General features: G+C 34.4%; 1 protein-coding gene across 1 annotated transcript in view; it reads right to left on the minus strand.

Moving 5' to 3' along the window:
* Positions 1-20,946, minus strand: part of HCN1 (hyperpolarization activated cyclic nucleotide gated potassium channel 1) — a 393,513-nt gene that overhangs the window by 72,951 nt on the left and 299,616 nt on the right. The window lies entirely within an intron of this gene.

A 20,946-nucleotide genomic window follows, 5' to 3' on the forward strand; every position in this document is an offset into this window, starting at 1 on the left:
GCCAAAGTTAACTTAGACGTTTAAGTTCATTTAACCAAATAGTTCTTTTTTTTTTTTTAATTTTAAAATATTTTATTTATTTATTTGACAGAGATCACAAGCAGGCAGAGGCAGGCAGAGAGAGAGGAGGAAGCAGGCTCCCTGCCAAGCAGAGAGCCCGATGCAGGGCTCGATCCCAGGACCCTGGGACCATGACCTGAGCCGAAGGCAGAGGCTTTAACCCGCTGAACCACCCAGGCACCCCTAACCAAATAGTTCTTAAGCTTAACTGTTGATAAAACTTGGGGTGAAGCTGACTTTGGGAATGCAGATTTTCAGGCTTAACTCCAGAGATTGATTCCCATGATGTATCTGTTTTTGTGAATTTACACATATACTTATACACACAAATACACATACGCACTTAGAAAATAAATCTCTGGTATTCAAAAAGGAGCACGGATATTAGCTGGTAACTTATTAGAAGAAAATTTCAGCCTTTACTCCAGACCTATGAAATTAGTCTACATCTTAAAAAAAAATTCTCAGATGACCCATACACATTTAACTTAGAGAAACACTCCCTTGGTGTTATAAATGTAGCTAGTCATGGGACCATACTTTGAAACAATTATTTAGAGCCGCCCAAATGAGTTTCATTGCATAGATGATAAAAATTGAATACAAGTAAAAAAGTAGCTAATAAAACATACTGGAATAAGATTTTTCCCTTAAAAAAACACATTTGATGTGTTTTGGAGAACACATGGAAATTTTTTTCCCCTCACATCTTTCCCTGATGACTTAGAGGTCTCCCAAATCCTTGTCCGTAATTAGTGTAATTGTAATTGGTACTTAATAATGCATACATCTAGTCAGAAACAGCAGCCCATTATATTTGTTCAATTTTTTTGTCCTTTCACATAACATTCCTATTTTTAAGACATTCCCTTTTGGAGATTAGTGTTCTTAAAGGAAATACAACTTTGTCATGAGACTTCCTTTATTTGGTCACCAGACTGTCCCCCAAGTATTTAAAGCCTGCAGCCTATATATATCTGTCTCGGAAGCAACTTGATTATGATTTAAGCATTTTAAATTTAGACAGCGATGCTTTCACTGTCATTGTGTGTAAGTGGCTTCTAGCATGTACTTGAGAAGGATAGGTTAATTTTTCCTGAAGAGCTCAGAATCTATATGCCTACTTAATTTTGGTAACCCACTTCTAGAGACCTGGGATTCAATCTGCTTGATCCCTCATGCAGCCATAAAAAAGAAGCTTCATAAGAAGAAGTCCATAAGAAAGCAGCTTCAGTGACCTCTAGAAGACTACTGTGTAGGATAACGTTGATTTGCAGCTGGACTGAAAAAGCGCTATCTTTATTTCTAGAGACACCCATGCATCTGATTTTTTTCTCTTAGTCAAAAAGAGGGCAGTGGGATATCTGATGTACTGTTTAGGGTCTGACAGTTCACCGGAAATCCCGAGTTTAACCTTTGCACTAATGCTTTGCAACTAGTTTATCTGGTTTGATTATTCTGGCTTGACTATTTTTTTTTTTAAGATTTTATTTATTTATTCATGAAAGACAGAGAGAGAGACAGAGACAAAGACAGAGGGAGAAGCAGGCTCCTTGTGGAGCAGGAACTCAATCCCAGGACCCTGAGCCAAAGGCAGACATTTAACTGACTGAGACACCTAGGTGCCCAACTGGCTTGGCTATTTAAAAAGCCACTGAAAGCTTTGTTGCTGAGCTCCCCACACCCCCCAAAACCAAGGCTTCTTGTGCATACTTTGGTGGATCAAGCTGGAAACTCAGCATGTTCCACTTGCCTAAAGATTGAGTCCACAGGGTGCTCACGTTGGGGAAGGGCTCTTGGGCCTCGGATGCAAGTCTGCATTCTCTTCCTCCAAAGCACTATCCTTTGCCTCATATGAGTGAAGTCTGGTGAATCCTGTTAAATAGTCAAACTTGGGAAAACAATGAAACAGCTTAAGAGTACAGGGCTGTGGGGTGCCTGGGTGGCTCAGTGAGTTAAATTCTCTGCCTTTAGCTCAGGTCATGATCCCAGGGTCCTGGGATCGAGCCCTGCTGAGCAGAAAGCCTGCTTCCTCCTCTGTTTGCCTGCCTCTCTGACTACTTGTGATCTCTGTCTGTCCGATAAAAAAAAAACAAAAACAAAAAGAGTACAGGACTGCCACAGTTTTGACACTTACTGCATTGATGAAAGGCCTTTCAGTTCTGGACAAATAAAGGATTCAACTTTCTTCAGGACCACTAGGGTCATGTAATCTCTGTTTATTTTTCTCAAAACAAAAACAAGAACAAAAACAAAACAAACAAAACAAAACAAAAAACTGCTTGCCCAAACACTGTTTGGACTGGTGAGAATCTTTAACTTAAACCAGGATACTAAGCTCTAGATTTCTCTGTTCTTTGCAAGGTTGTCAGTAGGTATGGGAGACAGCATTAAAAGTCAGTAGTATTTCAATTCATTTTTACGAAATCTGTGCCTATGGGCAAAGGCCTACTCATCTAGAGAAACAATCTGCTCAATGTCTATCTCGAATTAGAAAACGAATCCTTGATTAGCTAAATACAAATGTTACATATAAAGTTATTTTATTTTTATGGAAAGTCAGGATTTGTGGAATATAGTTATTTTTCCTCATATGAATCATTTAATCCCCTTAGACTTGAGTTTACTAACCTGCAGTAAAAGAGTATTTCACCAAATGATCTTCTTTGTTTTTTCAGACTAAAGCTCTTGTTATTTAATCATGCTGAGTTCAATTTGATTTTTGAGCCCATATTACATATTTTAAAACAATCGATTTAGAGTAATTATTGATATAACAAGTATTAACTGATTGCTGTTAGAAATTAGAGGAGTGTTTCTCCAGGTGCAGTTAAAATGCAGATAAACCACCAGTTTCACTGGGGAGCTTGTTAGAAATGCACATTTGAAGTTTTCACACCAGACCTGTAGAATCAGAAACTCTGAATTAGAAATTCTAGCAGTGTTTTAATAGGTCTTCCCTATACTAAAATATCAGAACCCCTTCTGTATGCCAAGGACTATGTTATCTTAGGACATAAGGAAGCACATTTGAGTGAGAGTAGGGGACAGAAAGGAAATTCAGTTTTGATAAGTTAAGTTTAAGAGGCCCATGACACATCTTAATGCTTATATGTAGGTCAGGCACTTAGAAGAAAAAATATATACACAGTCAGTGACTAAGAGATCACTAAGGGATAACGTGTCAAATAAAGAGATTTAAAAAAAAAAAAAAGTGGAAGCTACATTTTAAAAGCAGTTGAGTCATGGAAATTGATCAAGTTAAGGGAACTGAGATTAGACAGCCCAATGTGACAGAACCAAAAAAACTTGACTCACAGTGAAGAAGGATAAAGTTTCAAGGGGTAGGAGGTACTCAAAAGAAGTATATTCTAAGAAAAGAGGTATTGCACCATAACCAGCAAATTTGGGAATTAGGTAATGATCTTTGTTAGAACACAACACGTATGGAAAACAGGGGCTACTTCTTTTTATCTGTTTCCCTCATACCTAACAAGACTTGCAAAATGAATGAAAATATGACCTGCCTGTGATCTGAAGAATAAAAATGATAAAGTCCTTTTGAAAAAGACACCTAGTGGTAGGTGGATAATGGAATAAACTAGGTGTTGAAAGTTACAAATAAGATGACAAATTTTTAAAAATGATGAAATGGAAACGTTTCTGCTAATTGTAGACTATGATATGCAAAAGCTGATACATTTAATAGTCACTAATGAAGAGACTTTTGAAAAACAAAGATGCAAATATAATTCTTTCTTGAATATATAAAATCAAAAGTTCATCCCATCAGATCTAAAAGACTGTATAGGTGCCTCGGTGGTACAGTTAGTTAAGCATCTGATTCTTGGCTTCAGCTCAGGTTGTGATCTCAGGGTTTTGGGCTCTGCACTGAGTAAGTACACTCTTTCCCTCTCTCTCTGCCTTCCCCCTTCTAAAATAAATAAATACATCTTGAAAAATATTTCAAAAGATGAATATCATTACCATTTAAAATTCTAATGTACTTTTATTTTCCAAAAATTTTCTGTGCAATTAAAATGACACATAAAAATTATGCATTAACATACTAATGAGATCTAATATAAATAATGAGGACAACATTCCATTATAAAACTTACTCCTCCCATGCTATCACTTTCAAAAAGTGTTATGTCTATATCACTAAGTAATGTACTTCGGTTTCTATTTGTTATGTGGATTAATTGGAGACAACATTTATTGACTTTTTGCCATAGAAAAATGGGAAAATCACTAACAGCCTCCCATATCTTCTCACCTTCTCTCTCATTCCGCAATTGGGTCACCAGTGATAATTCTTCCCTTGGTCTCCTTTGTAACTTTACATAACATAATTATATCTTTCCTTCTTGTTCAGAGAACTCAAGACAAGTTTACCATAAGAAATGTAACAAACTAATTCTTTCATTTCTATTTTTTAACTTTTGTCATCTCTTCTTTTACAATGTAAAGGTGGACTGTAATTTTGTACATGCTGTTGAACCTACCAAACCATACAGTGTTTGCATTACCACAATGACAAGTGCAGCATTTCATGCCATTTCCTTTGGTTTTGTGGATTTTTAATAACTTTTATTTTTTGCACAAGAAATTTTTTTCCAGCATCCCTATCCTTGTTGATATCCAGCAGCATTTCCCTTTATAGCATCCTTGGTTGGGCTTCCTATTCCCAGAGCCTATGTTTCTCTTTTGGTTTATTTATTCATGTTGCTGGAGTCAATCTCCAAGGAAATCACTAAGGAATACTAAATGGGACATAGTTTTTTTGAGAATTTTCTTGTCTGAAAATGCCTCTTAAACTCAAAATCAATTGTTAACCTGACGACATATAGAATTCTAGGTTTGAACTACTCTAGTTGGATGTTGAGCTTTTGTATTTGATCCTCTATACTGGATATGAGCCATGTTTCTTCTTATTTATTTCATACATTCCTTGTCTGAATTTTCCCTTACCTTTCCCTAGAGTCTCTACATTTTCTCTGCATTCTCCTGCATTACATGTAGGAGGATGTCTCCTACATTCTTGAATATTGTCTCCTACATTCTTGAATATTTCCTGAAATTCTTAGAGACGATTTTAATTCCAAGTATCTTCTCCCCCTTTTTGATCTTTTATTTCCAAAATTTTATTGTGTTCAGTTTAGAAATATATTATTAACATATAACTTAAAAATAACAGTTTAAGGCATACTTTTACTCTTGTAATGTTTGGGATGTCTGAATAGAGGTAAGTATATTTAGCTTCATTAAAGGCTTTGGTGACTTTTAGGTGATGTCAGGAATGGAGTTAATTCCAAACAGGTTGCAATAACTTAAGAGTGAATGGAAGTAAGAAATGGAAATGAAAAGAGCAATTATAACTATGTCTCTGACCTGTTCTGGTTAAGAGGGGAGAGCCTGAATCATACCATGGTAAATGTAAGCAATTCTAATAAATCTAAAATAGAAGCTTTAATCACATATACATTATTTTAATATCAATGAATGATACCCTTATAGAAAAACTGTGTCAATCTATTTTATATCCCCTACAACTTCATCCCCAATCCTCAAGACCACCAAATCATGTAAATTCTACTGTCAGAAGCTTCAATAATTTTCCATTTCCTTGTATCACCATTATTATCATTTTAGTCAAAGTAACTTAAATCTCTCCTCTAAACTCATTCCCAACTTTCTAACTATATTCTCTGTATATACTTGTGTGTGCCTTACTGCAACTTTTTTTTTTTTTAAAGATTTTATTCATTTACTTGACAGACAGAGATCACAAGTAGGCAGAGAGGCAGGCAGAGAGAGAGAGGGGGAAGCAGGCTCCCCGCTCAGCAGAGAGCCCGATGTGGGGCTCGATCCCAAGACCCTGGGATCATGACCCGAGCCGAAGGCAGAGGCTTTAACTCACTGAGCCACCCAGGCAGCCCATGCAACTCTTATTCATTTCCATAATCCAGACAAAATTCTTTTTAAAATGCTAACCTTATTGTCACTCTGTTCCCTTAAGCCTTTTAATGGCTCCCCATTGCTTTCAGGATCAAGATCTGACTTCCTGGGCCTATTTGGTCTTTTTCTGCTCTATCATGTACATTTCCTTTTGCTCACCATGTGCTGGTATATTACATTTCTTTAATATTCTTAAACTTACCCTAGTCTCTGGATGATTATACACCTTCCTCTATCTGGAATGCTGTCCACCACATAATTTCCTGGTTAATCCCTATTTGTTATTTAACTTTCTTCCTCAAATCTCACTGCATCAAGGAAATATTCTCTGACTCCCTGATCACCTAAAGTCCTCTTGGTATGCACCTAGAAAATATGCCAAGTTTATGCCTTAGTTACTCTAAGAGCAGCTGCAATTACTTGTTAAGTGACTGTCCTTGCCCGTCTTATCCACTACTGAACCACTAAGGTATCTGCATGCAAGTAGTCACTGATGGAGTATCTGGTTTGTTACATACTTTCTGAGAATTCTTTGGGTAAAGGAGACCAAGAATATGATCTCTGATTCTTTTCTGTTTTAATAATGGTACAGTGGAAGATGCCAGATAGGGAGATTCTCCCACATGGGATTGAAATTTTGGATTCGTATTTTATTATTATGAGTTGTTTTTATTATTCAAAGAACATTTATTAAATATGAGATTCTGCCTCTAGCCTATTGAAATGAACCTGGATGAATCTGTTCTTTAAAGAATTTGCAGTTTCTGTCTGAATCTGTGATATCAGGCTTTATGTTAAACACAGCTATAAGTAGGAGGAAATTATTGATTAGAAAAGAGAAACTGCCTTCTTAGAATTCCAAAAATGTTTAAAACATTTAGGAACACAAAAGAAGTTAATAAAAACACATGCAAAGTATATGAGTGATATTAAGTAATGAAATAATTGGTTCACTGCCAGCACTTCCCATGCTTTCTACTTAAATCACACCTCACTATCAAGATTTTGAAATTGTGACAATTCCTTTAAATTTAACTTTATTCAATAAGCTAAGATTTTTGTTTTGGGGCTATATAGAACAAAGTCATTGTCTTAAGAAGCTTAGAAGCTAATTAACTGAGTAGGACACAAGTGATTATTTAATGACTTGTTAGGACATCCTCTCTATTAAATATGTATTCTATTTGAAAATAAGAAGAGTTTTCCTTATCACCAAGACAGTCTTGTATACATCTGAAAAAGTAGATAGTTTTCAGTTCTCCAAGCATGATTTTACATACTGAATGCTCCTGGAAGATGGGAATCAGAAGGTTTATATTTCATTTTATTACAAAAGTCTCCTTACCACAGAGATAAAAGACCTAAAAACTAGAAAGGCCAAAATGAAAAATGCAATAACCAACATTCAAAACCAACAGAATGTAATAATCACAAAGATGAAAGAAGCAGAGGAATGAATCAGTTACATAGAGGATAAAATTATGAAAATAATGAAGTTGAAAAGAAGTAAGAAAGAAAAATATTAGGGGTGCCTGGGTGGCTCAATGGGTTAAGCCTCTGCCTTCGGCTCAGATCATGATCTCAGGGTCTTGGGATCGAGTCCCGCATTGGGTTCTCTGCTCAGCAGAGAGCCTGCTTCCCTCTCTCTCTCTCTCTGCCTGCCTCTCCGTCTACTTGTGATCTTTCTCTGTCAAATAAACAAATAAAATTTTTAAAAAAAATTTTAAAAAAAAGAAAAATATTAGATGATATTGTAGACATATGGGACTCAGTGGACTTCTAAAACATAGTAACATTTATATCATAAGAGTCCCAGAAGAAGAAAAGAAAATGGGGCAGAAGGTTTATTTGAGGAAATTATAGCTGAACACTTCCCTAATCTGGGGAAGGAAACAGACATGCAAATCCAGGAGGCACAGAAGACTCCCATCAAAATTAACAAAAGCAGGTGAACACGAAGACATATCTTAGGTAAGTTTATAAAACACAGAGATTAAAAAAAAAAATTCTAAAAGCAGTAAGACAAAAGAAGTCCCTCAGTTACAAGGGAAGACAGATAAGGTTAGCAGCAGATCTCTCCACAAAATCTTGGCAGACAAAAAGAGAGTGGCATGATATAGTCAATGTGCTGAATGGGAAAAAATATGTAGGCAAGAATACTCTATTCAGCAGACTATCATTCAGAGTAGAAAGAGAGATAAAGAGTTTCCCAGACAAACAAAAATTAAAGAAGCTGGTGACCTCCAAGAAATATTAAAGGGGGCTCTTTGAGTGAGAAAGAAAGATCAAAACTGTTAAAGACCAGAAAGGAACAAAGAACATCACCAAAAACAGTGACAAAACAAGTAATACATGGCACTAAACTCAAATCTATCAATAATCACTCTTGAATGCAAACAGACTAAATGCCAATCAAAAGACATTAGGTGTCAGAATGGATTAAAAAACAAGAACACTCATTGATATGCTGTCTATAAGAGACTCATTTTTGACCTAAAGACACCTGCAGATAGACAGTGAGGGCATGAAGAACCACTTTCACTTATCGTGCAAATGGAAGTCAAAAGAAAGCTGGAGTAGCAATACCGTTTTTAGACAAACTAGATTCTAAACCAAAGTCTGTAACAAGAGATGAAGAAGGGTACCATATCATAATAAAAGGATCTATCTGATAAGATGATCTAACAACTGTAAATATTCATGCTCCCAACTTGGGAGCACCCAAATATAAAAAATAATTAATAAGAAACATAGAGGAACACATTGATAATAATACAATAATATTAGGGGACTTTAACACCCTACTTACAGCAATGGGCAGATCATCTAAGCACAAAATGAACAAGGAAATAATGGCTTTGAATGACACACTGTACTAGATGGACTTAACGGATATATCCAGAATATTCCACCCTAAAACAGCGGAATACACATCCTTTTCAAGTGCATATGGGACATTTTCCAGAATAGACCACATACTGGATCACAAATCAGACCTCAACAAGTACAAAAAGACTGAGATCACAGCAGGTTTCTGACCACAACGCTATGAAACTTAAAGTCAACTACAAGAAAAAATTTGGGGGATGCCTGGGTGGCTTAGTCTGTCAAATGGCTGCTTCTGGCTCAGGTCAAGATCCCAGTGTCCTGGCATTGGGCCCCACATGGGGCTCTCTGCTTGGCGGAGAGCCTATTTCTCCCTCTCCCTCTGCCTGCTGCTCTGCCTACTTGTGCTCTCTCTCTCTGTCAAATAAATAAACAAAATCTTAAAAAAAAAAATTGGAAAGACCACAAAAACAAGGAGGTTAAAGGACATCCTACTAGAGAATGAATGGTGAACAAGGAAATTAAAGAAGAAAGAAAAAAAATACATGGAAGCAAACGAAAATTAAAACATGACATTCAAAACCTTTGAGGATGCAGCAGAGGTGGTGGTTATAAGAGGGCAATATATAGTACTACAGGACTTGCTCAAGAAGCACAAGAAGTCTCAAATATACAACCTAACTTTACACATAAAGGAGCAGAGAAAAAAAAAGAGCAATAAATGATGACTAAACCTAGCAGAAGAAAGTAAGTGATAAAGATTAGAGCAGAAATGATATAAAAACAACAACAACAAAACCTCCCAGTAGAATAGATCAATAGAGCCAGGAACTGGTTCTTTGAAAGAATTAATAAAACTGATGAACCCTTAGCCAAACTTATCAAAAAAAAAAAAAAAAAGAAAGAAAGAAAAAAGAGAGAGAGAACCCAAATAAATAAAATAATTAATAAGAGATGAGAGATAACAACCAACACCACACAAATACAAAGTTATAAGAGAATATTATGAAAAATTATATGCCAACAAATTAGACAACCTGGAAGAAATGTATAAATTGCTAGAAAGATATAAACTACCACAACTGAAACAGAAATAGAAAACTTTGATAACTGACAAAGAAATTGAATTGATAATAAAAAATCTCCCAATTATCCAAAGTTCAGGGCCAGATGGCTTCCCATGAGAATTCTACCAAACACTTAAAAAAAAGAGTTAATACCTATTCTTCTCAAACTGCTCCAAAAATAAATAAATAAATAAATAAATAAGAAATGGAAGAACACTTCTAAACTCATTCTATGAGGTCAGCATTACCTTGATTCCAAAACCAAAGACCACACTAAAAATGAGAATTACAGGACAATATCTCTGATGAACATGGATGCAAAAATTCTCAACCAAATGCTAGCAAATCAAATCCAACAGTACCTTAAAAAATTATTCACTATAATCAAATGGGATTTATTCCTGGGTTGCAAGTGTGGTTCAATATTTACAAACCAATCAACGTGATACACATTAATAAAGCAAAGGATAAGAACAATATGATTTCAATAGATGCAGAAAAAGCATTTGATAAAGTATAGCATCCCTTCTTCATAAAAACCTTCAACAAAGTAGGGATAGGGATAGGGACAGGGAGACATACCTCAACATCATAAAGGCTATATGAAAGATCCACAGCGAATATCATTCTCAAAAGGGAAAAACTGAGAGCTTTTCCTCTACTGTCAGGAACATGATAGGGCATTGTTATTTAACATAGTACTAGAAATCCTAGCCTTAATAACCCAACAAAAAGGAATAAAAGGCAGCCAAATCAGAATAGAAGCCAAAAAACTTACCAAAAAATTGCTAAAACTGGGGCACCTGGGTGGTTCAGTGGGTTAAGCCTCTGCCTTCAGCCCAGGTCATGATCCCAGGGTCCTGGGATCGAGCCCCACGTCAGGCTCTCTGTTCAGCAGGGAACCTGCTTCCCTTCCTTTCTCTCTGCCTGCCTCGCTGCCTACTTGTGATCTCTGTCTGTCAAATAAATAAATAAAAATCTTAAAAAAAAATTGCTAAAACTGATACACAAATTCAGCAGTCACAATACAAAATCAATATGTAGAAATCTGTTGCCAATAATGAAGCAGCACAAAGAGAAATTAAGGAATTGATCCCATTTACAATTGCACCAAAAATCACAAGACACCTAGGAATAAACCTAATCAATAAGATAAAACATCTTTATTCTGAATATTATAAAACACGAATGAAATTGAAGATGACACAAAGAAATGGAAAAGCATTCCATGTTCATGGATTAGAGCAAACATTGTTAAAATTTCTCTAGTATCCAGGGCACCTGGGTGGCTCAGTGGGTTAAAGCCTCTGCTTTCGGCTCAGGTCATGATCCTGGGAACCTGGGTTCAAGCCCCGCATTGGGCGGAGCCTGCTTCCTCCTCTCTCTCTGCCTGCCTCTCTGCCTACTTGTGATCTCTGTCTGTCAAATAAATAAATAAAATCTTAAAAAAAAAATTCTCTAGTATCCAAAGCAATCTGCATATTTAATGCAATCTGTATCAAAATACCAACAGCATTTTTCACAGAACTGGAGCAAACAATCCTAAAATTTGTATGGAACCACAAAAGACCCTGGAAAACCAAAGCAATCTTGAAAAAGAAAAGCAAAGCTGGAGGCATAACAATTCCAGACTTTAGGTTATATTATAAAGCTGATCAAGACAGTATGGTACTGGCACAAACAGACACATAGATCAGTGGAACAAAATAGAGAACCCAGAAATGGACCCACAACAATATGGTAAACTAATCTTCAACAAAACGGGAAAAATGTGCAATAGAATAAAGACAGTCTTTCAACAAATGGTGTTGGGAAAACACAATGATCGATAATCTATCATCGGTCACTTGTTGGGGGAGGCGGGGTGAGAGAGAGAGAGAGTGGCAGGGAAAGGGAGACAGAAAATCTTAAGCAGGCTCCACACCCAGCATGGAGTCTGACATGGGGTTTGATCTCATCACCCTGAGATCATGACTTGACCTAAAAATCAAGAGTCAGATGCTTAACCGACTGAGCCACCAGGTACCCAATCATCAGTTACTTTTTCCTTTTTTTAAAAAATATTTAAGCCAATCATCATTGAATTAATAACTAAGCTATCTTTTTTTTTTTAAACAAAGATATTTCTAGAATTGCCATTTATTGACATGGTAATTGAAGCCATGGTTTCTATTTTGATCCTACAATTAAAAGTAAACTAATCTATATATATATATGGCTAGGTTATATGCAAATAAGCTTCTCAAGCATTATTTAAAAAATATTTACAGCAATATTAAACCACTTTTAAGAACTATAAACATGGTAAAATCTTCAATTCATCCACACTGAGAAGGAAGTTTTTTCTTTTTCACTGAACTAATGGCTTTATTCATATATACAACTAGTATTTTTTTTTTTACAACTAGTATTTTTTTAATTGAAGTAGGAAAAGTTTCCTTTCTGCAAAAATGGATCCATGTATTTTTAAATTCTTTTAAGCAACATAATTATATCAGAATAAGTCATATAATAATAAGAGTATCTTAATATACCTCTTAATCAAAAATGATCTGATTTCCAATATAGTAAATGTGGAAAAAATTAAAAGCAAATCACACATAAAGAAAAGTAGAGAGTTGTACAGTCATCTTTTCTGCAGAAGTTTGAGTGAAATACTTCTACTTTATCTTCACTTTTTTATCTTTTTTGTAAAAGCTGGGTAATGAAACATGGGTTTCTCAATAAAAGTGAATTCTTTAGCTGTCAAGATATGGGGAAAGCTTTTCGTGGTAGTGAATACAAGTCTACTTGGCCTGAAAAACTCTTAAAATTACAACCTACCAGATGATCTTAAAATCCTTACAGAAAATATTATCAGATAAAAAGTATTATTTCTCCATCCAGAATGATCTCTTCCAATATAAACTTATACTTGCCCTCTGGTTTGTGGAATCTAGTGCTATCCATTCAGATATTTTGCAATGGATTATATTTTCATATATTTAAAAACAATAAGAAAACAACAACAAAAAAAAACTCTTGAAAATTGTTTACACTATATAGTTCATTCTTTCTGTCTTGTTCTTATTATACTTTGGTTTAAAAATGGACATAGTCTCAAAAGTTTCCAAAAGACACTGTAACACTGTTTAAAACTTAACTGAGAAGGTAACTAAAAATAATAATACGAATGAAAGGTCATTGTATTTAGCAATTAGAAGAAAACACTTAATTACAAAGTAAATTATTCATATGAAACATTATTAGAAATAAATTTTTTTAGTAATTACAGACTAAAATCAAGGGGAGAGATGATTACTAGAAATTGAAAGTCCTTATAATTATTATAATAGAGTTAAATATGTGCTTAGATATTTTTAAAAGCCTTTTCCTGATCTAAATGGTTTTGCTCTTTATTACTACAGTTTTTCTTCTTATGTGTGTATGTGTGTGTAGGAAGATGGTTTTTATCTTTAGTTTAACAAAAATACAGATTGACATATATGATAACCTTATCACTTTTCATTTTTCAGTGGGCCACTTAAACATTCATGCTCTCTAAACACTCTTATTTCCCACCTCTGACTTTTTTTTTAAATTCAGAGATGATGATCTTACCCAAATTCTCAAAAAGAAATAGAAACTTTCACATAAGAACATCAACTAATTCATTCATTCAATATTTTTTTCTACTAATTCATTCATTTCAATATTTTTTCCTTCTTTTCTTGTTCTTATGACCATGGTAATGTCTCTTAGTCCCATTCGAATCTCATCTTTCAACTGTGTTTGAATATTCTTTCTTCATCCCTCCTCAGAAACATTACCTTTTCTCTTTATATACTAACTCAAGCCAAATAGCATTTAAGTATACTCAGCTCTCCATTTAAAATAACAATGACAATAAGAATAAAAATAAGAATAAGAATAAGAATATCACTTAGCCTTTGGACATTACATATTATTTTCCAGGAATTCAACTAAACACTACTTATATTTACTCATTTAATCATCACAAAACTCTTAAAAGACTGTTACCAGTATCGTCACTTTACAGATCACAAAACTGAGGCACAGAGAATTTAAATAACTTGTGGAAAGCCACGCAACTAATTAATGTTGAAGCCATGTTTAGAACTAAGGCAATCTGGATCTATAGTCTGTGATCTTATTCGCTATATGGCAATACTGTCTTCAAAAACGGACACTCAGTTGAGCATAAGTTGCCTTCCATCTACTACCTTATGCCTCTTCCTTCTCTCAACCCTTTTTTTGAACGAGTAGTTCATACTCATGATCTCACTGTATATTTCATAACACTACAAACATTTAATTCTCACTGTATATTTCATAACACCGTACACATTTAATTATAGCTTCTATTCTTTCTATTCCACTAATACTTCTCTTCATTTCCTTGATTTTCCAATGATTATCATGATACTTAATCAGATACTTTGCAAAGATTTTCTTATTTAGTATCTGAAGAGTACTGAACATGAGGAACAGGCCTTATTAATGCACCATGTAATGCCTCTGTCCTTGCAAAATGGCCCACCTCTGACCTCAACTGTACCTGTGGTGGACAGTGCACCTCAGGCTTTCTGCCTCAGGGCTGAGAAGCTTAGACCTTGCTCCAGCCAAGGTAGAGTGACATGGATGTTTGGGGATAGGGAGCAGTATTGGTAATTCTTCCCAGGGCAACATTCAAACAATGAGGGATTTGAGTCTACAGATTTTGGCCACACTTCCCATTCTTCAGAGAGAGAATGCTAAGCATTTTACATGGTTTCTCAGAGGGTCCCAGTAGGACTGAGTCCCACCTGCTTACATTGGAAAACAACTCTAAGTATTCATTGGCTTTCCGTTCTCCCCACTCATACCTCCTGCTTCACCATGCTGCTTCTCGGAATTATTCCCCAGTAAATTACCTTACCACTAAATCCTTTCCTTAGGTTCTAGCAGGAGAGATCCAGCTAAGACAATATTACTATTGATCCTTTCCTCTTAAAGACACTTTATCCCCTGATTCTCCATCTGTATACTCTAGCTTTCTTCTTTCCTTTCTGGCTGCTTTTTGCAGTTTTATTTGCTGATGTCTCTTCTGTACATGCTGGTGTTTCCAAGACTATGCCCAAGGCCTTTTTTCTTTTCACCTTACATATTTTCCCTCAACAACCCTACCCACTTGCATGACTTCAGGTACGATAAATATAGCACCAATTTCTAAGTCAATGACTCGAACCGGAAACTAACCCCTGTTCTCCATATTCACATGTCCTTCTTCACCTTAAGTATCTACTCCTAAAACATGTTTCAAAAGCACATCAAAGACCTTATGACCCAAAGTGATGTCATCCCCCTTCTTTCTCCATACCTTCTTTCATCCAACCAGCAGCTTAAGCCATAGATCTGGCTTAAAGGACAACCATTTTTGTTTCCAGTGTATGTTTACCTTCATTCTCCACAAACTAACCATATGCTTTTGAGGTTAATTTTAAATGTTATTTTCTCTGTGTATTTTTTTTCTCTGATACTTGGCACAGAATTTAATGTACATTAAAATAACATGGCTCTCATGTTAACATGAAAATTCACATTCAGTGTATATGGGGTTGGAACTGAGATTTGGCATTTCTAACAATGTCCTCAATGATGCTTATTAGAAAATCACAGTAGTAAGATGCTAGATTAGATTAGATGCTACCATAACACCAAACTGACACTCTGGCTCTTTTCTCCTTATCATAATTGCTAATTAAACTGTATATAGCTTCTGCTAGCCCATAAGCTCCTTAAAGGTATGAGTATTCTCAACTAGACCAACGTGAGGTATCTTCTTACCACTCTACCTCTATTCTCTCTTTAATAAAGTGACTTACATATAGTGGGTGTTTAATATTGATCAAATTGATTAGTTATATGATCTAAAACATTCTTTTTTTTGGGTAAACTATATTATTTAGTGTTGATTGGGAACCAGATTTAAAGTACTTATTTGAAGCACTAGCAAAAATGCTTTTTTTTTTTTTTTGATAAAGCCAAATATATGTAACACATTTATACTTTTAAATCTTTTTAATTAATTCTAATGATACACTGGAGAGAAATATCCAATATCCATCCATTGTTACAAAATGTCTAGTCTTTTTTTCTCAAAGTAGAATAATATGCCTTATTTGAAGTAGTTGAAATATCCATAACTTCGTTCATTAACTTTTATATTAAATGATGTCATTTAATTTTCAGAAATTGGGTGGTGAAGAACAAAGTGTTCCCTAAACTATAAAGCCTGTTAGCCACAAATTTAGAAGTTCTATTCCACACCAAGGTTAAATCTTATGGACTACATATGAATGAAAATTTTAGAATAAAGATGTGGGTTACTGTAAAGTGAATAAATGGCATAAATTTAAAAAAATTGGGTGCATTGATTGTTGCCACATCATATGTCTTGTGTGTGTGTGCATGTGTGTACATGTATACTTAGTCATGTGCATATGTAATTCTTCAAAGAAAAGATACAAATTTAGATACATTGGACTTCCACTGGGAAGATATAGTTACTCCTTTCAATGAAGAGTTGAATAGTTCTTTTTTTAAGATTTTATTTATTTAGGGGCGCCTGGGTGGCTCAGTGGGTTAAAGTCTCTGCCTTCCGCTCAGGTCATGATCTTACGGTCCTGGGATTGAGCCTTGCATTGGGCTCTCTGCTCCAAACCACCCTCCCACTTGTGATCTCTGTCAAATAAATAAATAAAATCTTTAAAAAAAATTTTTATTTATTTATTTGAGAGAGAGAGATAGCACAAGTGGTGGTGAGTGGCAGAGTGTGTGGGAGAAGCAAACTCTCTGCTGAGCACCGGAGCAGACGGTAGATGCTTAACTGACTGAGCCACCCAGGCACCCTGAACTGTTCTTTTAATAGTGCATTTCCAATATCCTCTTTCAACCACCCTCAATTAGTTTTTTAAGTTGTTATTGTTGGATGGTAAATTATTTATATAAGCCTTGTGTAAGTGCATTAAAAAGATCAATAATTTGAAACTAAGGGCATCATTTAAGTGTCACTAATATTTTTCTTCATTATTCCTGGTCAAAATATCTCTTAGCATTAGTAACAGCTTGATTTACTTTTAAAAGTCTCTCTAGTTTGTTTTTAACACAACTGTTTCTAATTCACTGTCCATGGCTTTCCAAAATTAAAGCAACTGAATATCTGAGTATACACAACAATTACTATGAGTAAACATCATCTGGAGAATAATTAAAAGAAGACAACGAATTAATGACTCACTTCAAATTACCATGGAGAAGCAACATATTTGATGAAGAAAGGAACTTTTAAAGTGCTTAAAATTTACATTCCTTTGGATTGATTTGTTTTTTAAAAGTGAAAAATTGTAAAAAAAAAATATATCATTCTGTCTGTACAAATTAAAAGCACATTTTTCTTTAAGGGCACAATATAACACAAGATTACAATTGATGTCATTACAGTACCTAACAAGCAGCACACGCATATATTAAACACAATCAGTCAAAATCCATGTTTCAGACCAGAGTATTGATCAGTTGCAGTCTCATCACAGAACAATTTAAATATCTGTGTTAACCCAATGGGGAAGTTACATTATACAACTAATACACTAACCTTTGGTAAATACCTACCAGAAAATAAGGAGATACTATTAGAAGACAGTGCTAGGTATAGCACTACAGAATGAGAAAAAGCATAAAGGTCTTGTTTAAGCAAGGCCCAGCTTTAGAACAAAATATTGGTAATTGTTTCAAAAGAGTATTGGTAATCATTTCAAAAGAAAATATATCCACACTTGGATGTGTAATAATGATCTCACATTTAACACATCCAAAGCTGAAATATTATCCCCAAACTTCATTTTACTATATTAGTCTTATCTCTGTAAATCAGATCATGATGACTTTCTACCAGTAGCTGAGACTAAAAACAGTGCGGTTGGTTTTGCCATATTTCTATCTTTCATACACCACTGCTGTCAGCAAACTTTATCAAAAGCATTTTTTTTTCTTTACATCTTTATTGAATTATAATTTACATAAAATAAAATTCACACTTAAATGTACATTTCCATGAACAATCACTGCCATGCCCATTTGAGGAAATTTCTACCACTCCAAAATGTTCCCTCATTCTCCTTTGTGGGTATCCTGCATGCAGGGTCCCAAAAAACTAATGATCTGTCACTTGTTTTTCCCTTCCTAGACTTCTACATGAATGGAATAACACCATATGAAATCTTTTGAATCTGACATTTTTTCACTGAGCAAGATGTTTCTAAGATACATCCAGGTTGTTGTATATATCAGTAGATATTTTCTTTAGTTTTTTATTGCTGAGTAATATTCCTGGATCTGCTTTTATAATATGTTATAAGTATATATTATACAAATATATTTATATAATATGTATATTATATATTCATAATAGTCTATTCATCTATATATATTCACCTATTCATCTCCACTCCTATAGACTTGGTCTGGGTCATTATCATCTCTTACATGCATGACTTTGAAAGCCTTCTACATGGTCTCTCTGCTTCACCTTTGACTGCTGATAATTTAAGCTCAACCCAGGAACCAGTATTATCTTTTTAAAATGTAAGCCTGGTCATGTCATGTCTTTATTTAAACCTTTTCAAGTATTCCAGTTTTAGAGTGAAAGCAGAACTCCTTCAATGACTGACAAGGCCATATTTGGCTCCGTCTTGTGTTACCTCCCCTATTACTATCCCTTTTGCTCACTAAGCTCCAGTCTGATTGGTACCTTAAACCTGGAAATACAAGAGAGAGTACAAGAGTATCAGGAAAGATAGGAATAAATATATCTACCGCATCATCCATTTTCCTCAGCAGTGAGAAATTTAAAGCATTATAGTATTAAGATAAGTTATAGAATATATTATAAAATTGGAATTTTCAAATAAATTTTCATATTAAGACATGTGGCTTTAGTCTATAGCCCTCAAACACCGCAATGTATTTGCTTAAATTTCTCTGTGCTTTAAAGGTACTTGGTAAGGCTCACAATTGACTTAACTGATCATTCTGGAATACGAGCATAATAAATTTAATTATATTCAAGCTAAGCTAAGGCTGATGGAGGACAATTTCTAGTAATGGAATTTTAGCTCTAAATTTTGTTCAATCAAGTTTTCAAGTTTGTAAAAATGATGAAATATACAGTGCTAGAGAACCCAATGTCTGATGCAAATTTTATGCTCATTGGGTGAAATTCAAACAGACTCATAGTTAATTTTTACTTGGAAAAGTGAAAAGGTATGAGATTTATATTTCCTTTAGAAATGCAGCACTGTGGTTATTTCACTGCTAATGGCATATATTAAAATACTATAGTGTGAAAAAGAGAATAATGTTTTTGTTCTTCAAATAGATACAACTTTATAGGAAACAACCAACTATTCACCATTTGATTAATAACAAAGACACTTCTCTAATGTTATCAAATTTTAAAAAAATGTAGGAATAAAAACCCTGAAAATGAAAATGAACTTGGGATTAGCAAACTACTGTAAAATATAGGGGTTAAGTGAAAAACTCATTCAAGCTGCCAACTATCCTATCTTAAAAATAATATTCAGCACTTTAATTTTATAATATTATATATAATTTTATATTTTTAATATAATATATAACATATTTAATTATATAATACATATAATACTAGATATGATATTATATATAATATAATTTTTATAATATATTATACATAAAAAATAATATTCCAGCACTTTAATTTTTTCATACTACTGCAAATATTTTTAGTGCTTCAGAAAACATCAAGCACATCTCCAACACAATGTCACTGTTCAGATTAGAAAACCTGTTAGGATTGAAATTGTTTATATCTCTCTCACCAATCTCTTTACCATCAGATCTTGAAAAAGGAAGAGAAATTTAAGAGATTATAAATAAAAATACAAATCAAATGTTTAAATAGTAGAATCCACAGAGATTTTTCTTGCCCTTTGAAGGTTTTTATAATTAAAAATTATTTCTTCCTATAACAAACTGATATTTACTATTCATTACATTCATATGCCTCTATTTTTTTCCCAAATACTTTCTCCACCTTTATTAGGCCACAGAGATTATGAGTGACAGAGTAGGACTAGCAAAATATTCTTTTGATTGCAAAATAGTGATCTTAGCTAAATATAAAACATAAAAATGTTAAGAGCAAATATTGTTTTTTATGCATAGAGTATAAAAGAATTAATGGGCAGTAGAGTGGTAACTGAGCCAAATGGGACATTTAATAACTTAGACTCTCCCATTCATTCTTTTCATTGACACTTTACCAACATGCCTATTTGTTGGGAAGTTCTATGGCTGTCTTACTTAAAGAAATAATGAAGAGGACAAGACTATGTCAAGGCCAGAAAAGTAAGAAAAGGCTGCAGAAGTTAGGCCATATATTGCATAAGAAGGCATCTGGACAACAGGAATTATAAGAAAGCAATCTACATGTTTTAAAATTTAGTGAGTGATGGTAATAGTAAGGATAACATTTCTATAATGATTTACGGTTTACCGAGAGCATTTGTTTGTCCCAACTACCACATGAGGCAGGGAGAGCACATATGATTATGTTTATATTTACATGAATATATTGAGAATCACAGGAGGGAAATAACGTGCCTATGGCCATATAGTAATTTCACTCTGGAGCCATGACTCTGAGCCATATTCTTCATACACAGAACATATGCCTATATTTTCTATGGATTATGTGTTTCACATTGTTAATGAAGCCATTAAAAACCCATTACAACTTCCTGACATTATTTTGTAAAGACTTCCAGGTGATTCAGATGTTTAGTCCAGGTTGAAAACTCCTGGTATAAAATAAGAAGAAAACAACCAGGAGTTTATAATATGGAAAAAATACATCACATGAAGACTTGTTGAAAAAAGCAAGAATGCTATTCTAGAAGAGAAAATAACTGAAGGACAGCATTTCACTTAGCATGCTCTGCTGTCCCAG

The sequence above is a fragment of the Mustela lutreola genome, chromosome 5 (genome assembly GCF_030435805.1).
Source record: "Mustela lutreola isolate mMusLut2 chromosome 5, mMusLut2.pri, whole genome shotgun sequence".
NCBI lineage: Eukaryota > Metazoa > Chordata > Mammalia > Carnivora > Mustelidae > Mustela > Mustela lutreola.